Raw genomic sequence first — 11372 nt, 5'->3', positions numbered from 1 at the left:
GAGCTACATCTCCAGCCATTTTTTCTAACTTGTGTTTTCAGGCAGGGTCTTGTCAAGTTGGTAAACTGTCCCATATTGTGATCCTCCTGCCTGAGCCTCCCAGAATGCTCAGATTACAGGTATACACTACCACACCTGACTGAGAGAGTAAACTATCTCTAAGCCTAGGAGTAACACCACAGAAGGAACCAATCCCACCGCATCTTGGTCCTGTCTCCTCTCTTCCAGAATTGTAAGAAAATACATTTTTACTGCATAAGCTACCCAGTCTGTGGGTCTTATGCAGCCCTAGCAAATTAAAACATTTCACCTTTTTTTTTTTTTTGGTACCGGGGATCGAAATTGGGACCTTGTGCTTGCGAGGCGGGTGCTGGCACCACTGAGCTAAATCCCTGGCCCCTTCACTTTTAATTCTACCAAACATTTAAATAAGTACCACCAATTATTCTCAAACACTTCCCAACCAATGCAAGGGAGTTTTTTTAATTTGACATCAAAGAAAAATCTGCTATAAACATGAATGTACTCTTTTAAGTTCCTGCTTTCAATTCTATTGGCTCTATAATCAGAAGTAAAAGTGCTAAATCATACAGTGTTATTGACTGAATCTTTGTGAGGCTCCCCCACCTCAGTTCATATGGTGAAGCCCTATCCCCCAATGATGGTGTTTGGAAGTAGGACTTTTGGGAGGTAATTAGATTTAAATTAGGTCATGAGGGAATGACCCTCATGCTGACACTAGCACCACTGTAAGACAAGGAGGCACTGTGTGCCCCTAATACATGCACCAAGGAAAGGCCATGTAAAGACATAGTGAGAAGATAAGCATCTGCCAACTAACCCAATTTATCTCTTTTTTCTTTTATTGCCTGTGAATTTCAAGAAATCATTGCCAATCCACTAACATGAAGCTTTCTAAAAGATTATTTGTTTTGTTTTGTGTGTTTTGTTTTGTTCTGTTTTCAGTAATACTGGGAATTGAGCCGAAGCCCTTTGCACTGAGCTATATCCTTAGACCTTTCTTTATTTTTTATTTTGAGACTGAGTTTCACTAAGTCACTAAGTTGCTTAGGCCCGGCTAGAGCTTGTGCCTCAGTCTCCCAGAGTGTTGAGATTATAGGTTTTTAGAGGTTTTATACTTTTAGGTCTTATGTTTGGGTCTTTAATTTACATTTTATTTATTTGAGTCAATTTTTGTATACAGTGTAAAGTAAGTGCCCAACTTCATTTTTTCTTGTGAATATTTAGTCTTCCCAACACTGTTTGTTGAAAGACTTCCCTATTTTGTCCTTTCTCTACTAAATGGTCTTGACATCCTTGTTGAACATCATTTCACCATATTTGTGGAGTTTTATTACTAGTCTCTGGTCTGTTCCATTTGTCCATTCTGGTCTGGTTTTTGTTTTATTTTGGGGGGGAGAGGGTTGTTTCATTTTCTTGAAACAAAGTCTCCCTGTGTAGTTCAGGCTATCCTCATTTAGCCATCATTACTTGCTTAGAGGTCTCATCTCCATCTACAATTACATTGGTATCCAAGGTATGAATCTGAGCATAGGGAGACACAACTCGGGAAATGACACATACAGTAGCTTGCTAGTTTCCTAAAAATTACCTGGGCTCTAATCCTTTATAAATAAGTGGAGCCAAGTTACAGTCTTAAGAGAAGATCTTCAGTCTAATTTGTTAGAAAATACTACAGCAGAATATTAAGACTGTGTAATGATTTTTTGGCAATATTTCTAAATTCTTGAAATCTTCCTAAACAAAACAGATTATAAATATTTTTCCAGGGTAACTGATATAGTTCTAATTCATTTTAATAATTGCATAATCAATCCAGGGATAAATGTTCTACAAATAATTGAACACTTCCCCAGTTATAGACCTATAAGTCTCTTTTCCAATGCCTCCCCCCTCACATGATAGAGGTAGAGCCGAGGATCTGTGGCATGCTAACGTACTAAACAGCACTCTGTCACTGACTAACACATCTAGCTCCCTTTCTGCAACATTTTTACAAAACCACTGCAAATGACATTGCTTTAGTGTCTTTTTATACATATTTCTTTTATTATTTTTATCTAACATTTTATAAATATTTTATGCATATCTTCCAATACTTTTTAAATTTTTGATCCACCTTTCCTATTAAAGAAAATTCAGTTGTTTTTCTTTTTTTCATTTTTTTGTCTCTTTTGGGGGGGGTTGCTACAAGGTCTCAATATGTAGTTCCGACTGATATTAAAGTCACTATATAGCCTTAAACTCATAGCTGTCCTCCTGCCTCAGCCTCCCAAATGCTGAGTCTACAGGCATGCACCATCATACCTAACTGTTTTCCTTCTTCAAACAAAATTGCAGTTAGTGTATTTCTATTCATATAGAAGAGCTTTTAGTAACTATTGTCTTATTTGTACTTGTTTAAAATATACAGTGAGTACTTTCATTATGGGGAGTTGGTACATATACACATTACATTCTACCTCTTTTTTTTCCCTACCCTTCAGCTCCCTCTCCTCTCCCTCCATCCCTAGATCTCCTTCCCATCTCCAGAGGCCTTCTTCCCTATATCCTATTGTCGATCTTTTATTCTACAATGTATATTATTTATACTTTGGAATTCTTACATAAGAAAGAAAGAAAAGTCCCATCCCCTCCCTTCCTTCTCCCTCTATCTGTTGGTCCCTTTCCCATTTGCAAAAGATCTATATCTTTATTTCATATTATCTCTTTTATTTTGTTCTTTATTTATATTCTGAGTTTCTGTTATGGCTTGTATCTAGATGTTCCCTCAAAGCCTCCTGTGCTCATGGCTGGGGAGTTTCAAAGGTGGTTGGATCTAGGGTGTGTGAATGTGTATTAAGGATGTGAGACTGGGATTAAATCTCACATAATGGAAGCCCCACCCTGGGTGTGGGTGGTATCAATCAATAGGCTTGTAGCCTAGATAGAATATAAAGGGGCTACAAGAAAGTAGGCTTGCTGCTGCTGCTTGCTGCTCACTTCCTGGCTGCTTTCTACCTGCCATGCCATGAACTGTTTCTCCTCTGTGATTCTCCTCTGCCATGCTAATCTGCCTTGGAGCCAGCCAACCATGGACTGAAATGTCTACAAACTGTGAGCTGAAATAAACCTTTTCTCCTTTAACTTTGGGTGTTGGGTATTTTGTTTCAGTACAGAGAAAAGTAAATAGACAGTTTCTCATATAAGAGGAACAATATGATACTTAAGCTTGGGTATCTTCAATAAGAAATTTTTAAAACATGCCATGTTTAACTTTCAGTGTTAGATTTCTTTTGGGGGGATTTTTTTTTTTTTTGGTACTAGGGATCGAACTTGGGAACTTGCGCTTGTGAGGCAGGTGGTGGCACCACTGAGCTAAATCCCCCACCCAGTGTTAGGTTTCTTTTGCTTAGCATTATGGTCTCAAGGTGTGTTATGGCTTGTTTCTAGATGTCCCTGCAAATCCTCATGGTGTCATAGGTGTGGCTTTTCAAAGGTGGCTGGATCTACAGTGTGTGTTGCTGGGATTGATTGATGGTGCAATGCTAGGATTAATGGTGCCCCACTCTGGGTGTGAATGCTACCCAGCCTAAGGGCAGGTAGCCTGGACAGAATGTCAGGGACAGAAGGAGGGCTGCTGTTGTTGCTTGCTGCTTCACTACTTCACTGCTTACTGCATTCTGCTTTGCTACCCTTTGCCCACCATGAACTATTTCTCCTCTGTGATGACCCTCAGCAACAAAAAAAGTAACTAAGACAAGGTGTATCCATTTTCCTACAAATAACTCAAATTTACCCTATTTTATGGCTAATAGTACTCTAATATGAATAATGTTATTATTATGTGTATATTTTAATTATTCCACATAGAATAACTGTTATTTATGTATTTTAAATGTATGCATATAAACCAATTTTTATATAAAAATATACCTTGCATATAAACAATATACATCATGTATAAATCAGCAGATCAAGTTTTTCTGTTTAATATCCAGGTCTTTGATCCATTTTTATTTTTAGTACAGGTTGAAAGATGTGGGTCTAGATTTATTATTCTTTATGTGGATAATCAGTTTTCCCAGGACAATTTGTTAAAGAAGCTCTTTTCTCAGGTGTACATTTTTGGCCTCTTTTTCAAAGATCAGATGGCTGAATGAGCCTGGTGTTCTTTCTGCATCCTCTATTCTGTTCCACTGATCCATGTGTCTGTTTTGGGACCAGCACCATGCTGTTTTTCACACTGTAGCTTTGTACTATATCTTGAAATCAGGGATTGTGATGCCTCCTGCTTTGCTCATTACTCAAGATTGCTTTTGCTATTTTGGGTCTCTTCTAGTTCCATATAAATTTTAGGATTGATTTTCTAGTTCTGTGGAGAATGATGTTGATATTTTTATTGGGAATACTTTAAATCTATATACCAGTTTTGGTGATATGGCCATTTTAACAATATTGGTTCTGCCTATCCAGAAAGAGGGGATATCTCTCCATTCTCCGATGTCCTCTTCATTCTCTTTTTTCAGGATACAATAGTTTTCACTATAGAGATCTCTCACTTTTTAGTTAGGTTAATTCCTTAATAATTCTTCTTCTTTTTTTTGGAATTACTTGATTTTATTTTACACTAGGGGACGGGCACAAAGCAATCCTCCTTAATAAAGTTGATAATTAGTTTCACCCAGAACATTTTTCATAATGCACATTAAAAAATATTCATCTTACAAATTGTTCTGCAATTGAAATATACAACACCTTGGAAAACAACGTTTAGAAAAACAAAAGCCATTGTAAAAAGACGGAGTAAAACAACTAGAACAGTACAGGTTTTTATGGCTCAGATTCTACAGTTTTCTTACTGCATCATCAATGTCGGAAATCTTCTCCTTCAGCTGACTCCACTGCTCCGGATTTAAAGAAATACCTTTTCTTCCTGGTTTCATTTCATCTTCTGGATCCATCCAATATTCTCTAATATCAATTAGAACTTTCCCTTCAAAGTCCCGAACACTGTGATACCTCATTTTCCCAATCTGAAACATGTTATCATCTCTGCTGCTGCTGCTCTGCTTAGAAGATGACAGAGCTCTTGAAGTTTCACCAGTCTTTTGCTTCCTAACAGGTTTTTCTGGAGCAACTTGCTTTTTTCCTCTTTAACTTTTTGTCAACTTCACTGTCAGAATCGCTGCCCAAAGAGCTTGAAGAAACAAGTTCCTTTGATTTAGGCATTGTTCCGATGCTGCAGTCCACAGCCTCCTTCTCGCTCATGACTGACAGAGCTTAAGAATTCTTCTTGAAGGTATTGTGAATGGTATTGTTTTCCTAATTTCTTTTTCAGTGGGTTTGTTATTAGGGTATAAGAATGTTATTGATTTTTGTGTTTGTTTTGTATCTTGCTACTTTGCAAAATTTATTAGTTCTAGAGGATTTTTTGGGTGGAGTTCTTCAGGTCTTCTATGTAAAGGATCATGTCATCTGCAAATAAGTATCATCTGACTTCTTTCTTTCCCAGATGGATTATTTTCATTTCTTTCTGTTGCTTGATTGATCTGGCTACAGTTTTAAGTACGATATTGACTAGGAGTGATGATAGTGGACATCTTAGAAGAAAAGCTTTCAGTTTTTCTACATTTAGTGTGATATTGGCATATTTAGTGTGATATGGGTTAATCATAAATGAATTTTATCCATTTGAGATTAGGTCCTTCTATACCTGTTTTTGTAAGGGGATTTTAATTTCAATTATTATTTTTTATTAGTACATGTTTGCAGTATATACCCAGCACATTTGACATGGGGAGTTGGTACATGTACATAACGCATCTCAATTCTTTTTTCTCTCCTCACTCCCTCCATTTCTTGTTTCCCTTTCCATTTCTAAAAGATCTTCTCATTTCCTATTTTTTATGTTTTACTTTTCTCTTTACTTACATTTTGAGTTTCTCATACCAGAAACAATATTATATTTAAGGTTCTGTATCTTTCCTGTTTCTTCATTGACTCCAATCAGTCTTATGTTATTCTTCTTTGCATCATCTAGCAGCTGCTGGATTGCTTTCTTGTGGTCCCTTACAATTTTAAAGCAATTTTTCTTTTCCTGGTCACTAATTGCAATCTTATCTTCTATATCTGAAATTCTGTCCTCACATTGGTTCATTCTGCTGTGTAGACTTTCAATGGAGTTTTTAATCTGGAAATCTTTTTACATCTGTTTTATGGATTCCATTTGTTTCCTATATTGGGATTCCATCATGCTCCTTAGATCCTCTATTTTTTTATCTGTGTCCTCTCTAGATTTATTAATCATATCTTGCACTATGGGCACAATCTTTGTTGTATCTGAGAAATTATTTTTGATTTCATATTTTCAAGATCCTCTTTTGTTGCCAGTTCAGGGAGTCCAGGTGGTTGAGTATCAGAGTGTTCCATCTCATTTCCCTTTGGGGTTGATATAGGTGATCTGGAAGTCTGTTTTTGAGGCTTGTTTACGTGTCTTATTTCCATGGGGGGAGGGGGGGTGCTGGTACCCATGTGGTTCACCTCCTCTGCCCTAGGAGTGGTGGAATGGCTGCCAGGGAGCCTCCTCCTGGGTGCTGGGATTGGCTCACCTTCTCTGCCTTAGGAGCAGTGGAATGGCAGAGGGGGAACCTCCTCCTGGGCACTGGGATTGGCTCACCTCCTCTCAGCTACGAATCAGTTTGTAAAGGTTTCAGTCCGAAATTGGCTGGCTCCAAGGCAGGATGACACAGGCATCAAAGAGGAGAAACAGCATGGCTCCCACACAGTAGCAAAGGTAACAGGAGACTCAAATGGAATTTCTACTTTTAGATTTTTTAGGAATCTCCATGTTAATTTCCATAATGATTGTATTATTTTCCATTCCCACCATCAATATAGAGGGGTTCCTATCACCCCACAGCCTCACCAATACTTATAATTATTTGATTCCTCAATGATAGTCATTCTTTCTGAAGTAAAATGGAATTGCAGTGATGTTTTAATTTACATTTATCTAATGGCCAGAGATGATGAATATTTTTTCATGTATTTATTGGCCACAAGTACTTCTTCTTCTGAAAAGGATTTACTCATTTCACTAGCCCTTTTTTTATTGGTCTTTTATTTGGGGTCATCTAATTTTTTTTGAGTCCCTTATTCTACATACTAGTCCTTTGTCCAAGGAATACCTGGCAAAAATTTTTGCCCATTCTGTACCTTTGCTCTCTTAGATGTATCATTTGCTGTGCAGACGGTTTTTAACGTGATATGACCCCATTTGATGATTCTTGATGTTATTTCTTGTGCAACTGAGGTTATGTTCAGAAAGTCCTTGCCTATTCCTATATCTTCAAGGGTTTTATGTATTTTATCTTTATCTTAATTGCATCTGTTTTAACATTTAGATCTTTGATCCATTTTTAGTTTAATTTAGTACATGGTGAGATATATGGGTCTAAATTTAATCTTCTGCATATCAGTAGCCAGTTTTATCACCACCATTTATTAAAGAGCCTATCTTTCCTCTAGTGTATGTTTTTGGCCCCTTTGTCAAAGATCAGATAGCTGAATGTGTTGTTTCTGCTTCCTCTATTCTGTTCCATTGATCTATGCATCTTTTTTGTGCCAGTACTATGCTGTTATCAGGGTAGTTTTGTACTATAACTTGAAATCATGGATTATTATGCCTCCTGCTTTATTATCCAGGATTGCTTTTGCTACTCTGGGTCCCTTGTGCTTCTATACAAATTTTAGGATTATTTACTCTAGTTCTGTGAGGAATGGTGTTGGTATTTTCATTGGGAATGCCTTATATCAGTTTTGGAATTAAGGCCATTTTGACAATATTGGTCTGCCTATGCAAGTACCAGAGATATCTTTCTGTATTTTGATGTTCTTTGATCTCCTTTTTCAGAGTACTGTATTTTCATTGTAGAGGTCTTTCACTTTTGTTAGGCTTATACAGGGCTGGGGATTTAGCTCAGTGGTTCTGGCACCTGCCTTGCAAGTTCAAGGTCCTGAGTTCGACCCCTGGTACCAAAAAAAAAAACAAGTTAGGTTAATACATAAATATGTACTTGGGGCCAGGGATTTAGCTCAGTGGTTCCGGTGCCTGCCTTGCAAGTGCAAGGTTCCGAGTTCGATCCCCAGTACCAAAAAAAACAACAAAAAAAGAACGTCTTCCTTCATAAATATGTACTTTTTTCCTGAAGGTATTGTGAATGGTATTTTCCTCATTTCATTCTCAATGAGTTCATTACTGATGTACAGGAACCATACTGGTTTTTGTGTGTTTATTTCATATCCTGATATGCTGATGGATTTGTTTATTAATTTTAGGAGTCTTGGTGGAATTTTTGGGGTCTTTTATATAGAGGATCAGGACATCACAAATAATAATAATTTGAATTGTTCCTTTCCTATGTGTATCTCTTTTATTTCTTTCCATTCCCAGATTGCTGTACCTAACATTTTGAATACTATATTGAACAAGAGTGGCAATAGTGGACATCTTTTTCTTGTTTTGGATTTTAGAAGGATTGCTTTCAATTTTTCACCATTTGATATGATGTTAGGAGTACATTTATCATAACTGGCCTTTATCAGATAAAAATAAGGCCTTCTATGCCTATTATCTTCAAGGTGTTCATCATGAATGGATTTTTCAGTGTCTTGAAATAATCATGTGATTTTTCCCTTACTTCTGTTTATGTGATATATTATGAGTATTGATATATGTATATTTAACCATCCTTGGATTCCTGGGATAAAGTATACTTGATCATGATGTATGATATTTTCAATGATTCATTGCATTTTGTTTGCCAGTATTTTGTTGAGGATTTTTGCATCTGTGTTTATTAAAGAAATTGGTCTATAGTTATCTTTTTTGTTGGATCTTTGCTAGTTTTGAAATCAGAGTAATGTAGGGTTCCAAGAATGATTTTAGGAGTATCCTTCGCTTTTAATTTCATTAAAGGGTTTGAAGAGTATTGTATTAGATCTTCCCTGAAGTTCTTGTAACAGTGAATCCATGAGGACCTAGGCTTTTCTTAGTTGGGAGCTTTTCTTATTACTGCTTCAATTTCATTGTCTATTAATGGATTATTAAAGGTTTTTAAATCTTGGTTCAGTTTTTGTAACCAATATGTATCTCAGAATTACTCCTTTCTTCTGAATGCTCCAGTTTAGTAGACTATATGTTTTTTTAAATACTTGGTAATAATCTTCTGGATTTCAGTAGAGTGCATTATGATTTCACCTTTTTCATTTTTCAATTGCATTGATTTATGTGTTTTCTCTCTTCTTTTTGGTAAGATCCTAAGTGTTTGTCTATTTTGCTCATTCTTTTAAAAGAACCACCTTTTCAATTTATTGATTCTTTCAATCTCACTGATTTCTGCTTTGATTTTTATAATCTACTTTCTTATGCTAGCTTTGGATTTGGATTGTTTCTGTTTTTCTAGAACCTGGAGATGCATCCAGGTTCTAGGTTATTTGGGCTCACTCTGTTTTTCTATTATAGGCAGTCACAACTATTAATTTCCCTCCTAGGACTGCTTTCTCTGTGTCACATATGTTCTGGTACATTGTATTGGCACTATCATTTCATGCTAGGTCCCATCTAATTTTTTTCCTTGATTTCTTCACTGACCCATTGATTATCCAAGATTGTGTTGTTTAAACTTCATGTGTTTGCATGTTTTCTATAGTTTCTTTTTGTCGTTTATTTCTAGTTTAATTGTACTATGATCTGATATCAATGGCATAATTTTGATTCTTTTGCATTTATTTAAGCCTACTTTATGGACTAATACATAGTCTACTTTGAAGAAAGTTAAGTATGTTGCTGAGAAGAATATGTATTCTGTTGTTTTGGGTGGAATACTTTATAGATATCTGTTAAGTCCATTCGTTTGAAGGTTTGGTTCAACTCATGTTTTTGCTGATTTTTTTTGTCTGGTTGTTTAGTCTATTTGTGACAGTTGTCTATTTGTGACATGTCTCCTGCTATAATTTTGTTGATGTTTATCTGATCCTGTATGTCTAGTAGTGTTTGTTTTTATAAAGTTGGGCATCCTGGAGATCCATACATATATGTTTTATAATTGTTAATTTTTCCTGTTGAAATTTTCCATTAACCTATATACTAGAACCTCTGCAGTAAATCCTAGTCTCCTGCGAGCCACTGCACCACAAGGGGAATTACAGGAAAGGTAGACAAATGAGACTGAGAAGAAGCTGAGCTTTGGGTCTGATCAGTGCTGCTCTGGGCGGCAAAGACAAAAGCCCCCAGCTTACCACACCTTTTATTCAGTACATCAGGAGAAACTCTGGGGGCATCATCTCAGTCCTGGACCCTGCTGTGGATTTGTTGGTTGTCACTGGTGAGGTGGGTCGCTCAGGTTTATCTGGCTCATCACTCTCAGTGGGGGTGCTATCCCTGGTCTCTGAGATGTTGGTGGTTCCACCGGCATGACCCATGATTGCACATTCCAGGAGGGCAGCCACAAAGTTTCATCATTATCTGTCAGGACAAAGGCAAAATCTCTCCCCCAAGTTATTAAGGCAGGAGCAATTTTTTGACATATGGCCTTTTGTAATCTTAAAAACAAGTTTGATAATTTAGGTTCTAAGGTAGAGCAGACTATAGCTCCTCCCAGTCTTTGAGTCAACCAAACTGCATAAAAGGAATCACTCAAAATATTAAGAGGTTGGGAGGGAAAGTTTTCAATCACAAATAAAATGGCTAGCAACTCTGACCTCTGAGCAGAGAGACCAGGTGTAGGCAACACATAGCTAAAGGAAGAGCTCCAAATTGCTGCTTGGACCTTAGAGGAGCCATCGGTGAAATAGGTTGAGGAACCTTGCAATGGCTGAAATTGAGTAATCTTGGGGAGAATAAACTCATGTTTCAAAAAAAGCTGAAACAGAGGGTGATAATTATCTATCTGTCCAGTGAAATCTGCAAAGGCTACCTGGCAATTCAAAGAAGTTTGTAGCAGCATCTGTATTTGAGCCTTATCAATTGGGATAATGATGAAATGAGAATCAGCATCAAATAATTGTCTGGTTCGATTATGTCCCAAGAAAACTATTTTTGCAATTTGTTCTGAGATGCCTGAGCAACTCCACCTTAGAGTAGATGGCCTGAGCATGAACTCCAGTTCTGAGAAAAACCACAAGATGTACCCTGGCCGCCTCCCCCCAGCAACATTGAGCCATCACCCCTAGCAATAGCCAATCAGTAGATACTTGGAAATCACTCGATGTCCCAAAATGTTCTTTTTGCTTGCTTAAACAATTGTTTACGGTTTAGCCCGCTGGACCTAACCAATCAGGTTTAACCACCCACTACTTGCTAAATGCCA

At 37.1% G+C, this 11372-nt stretch overlaps 1 pseudogene; it reads right to left on the bottom strand.

The window, feature by feature from the left end:
• Nucleotides 1-4777: 4777 nt before the first annotated feature.
• Nucleotides 4778-5255, bottom strand: LOC101712880 (activated RNA polymerase II transcriptional coactivator p15 pseudogene; annotated as a pseudogene).
• Between the last annotated feature and the right edge of the window lie 6117 nt (nucleotides 5256-11372).

The sequence above is a fragment of the Heterocephalus glaber genome, unplaced genomic scaffold (assembly GCF_053883595.1).
Source record: "Heterocephalus glaber isolate CG9 unplaced genomic scaffold, H.glaber_assembly_v1.0 deba00001719, whole genome shotgun sequence".
Lineage (NCBI taxonomy): Eukaryota > Metazoa > Chordata > Mammalia > Rodentia > Bathyergidae > Heterocephalus > Heterocephalus glaber.
The sequence above is the reverse complement of the archived record's forward strand: the minus strand, read 5'-3'. Positions and strand labels throughout refer to the sequence as shown.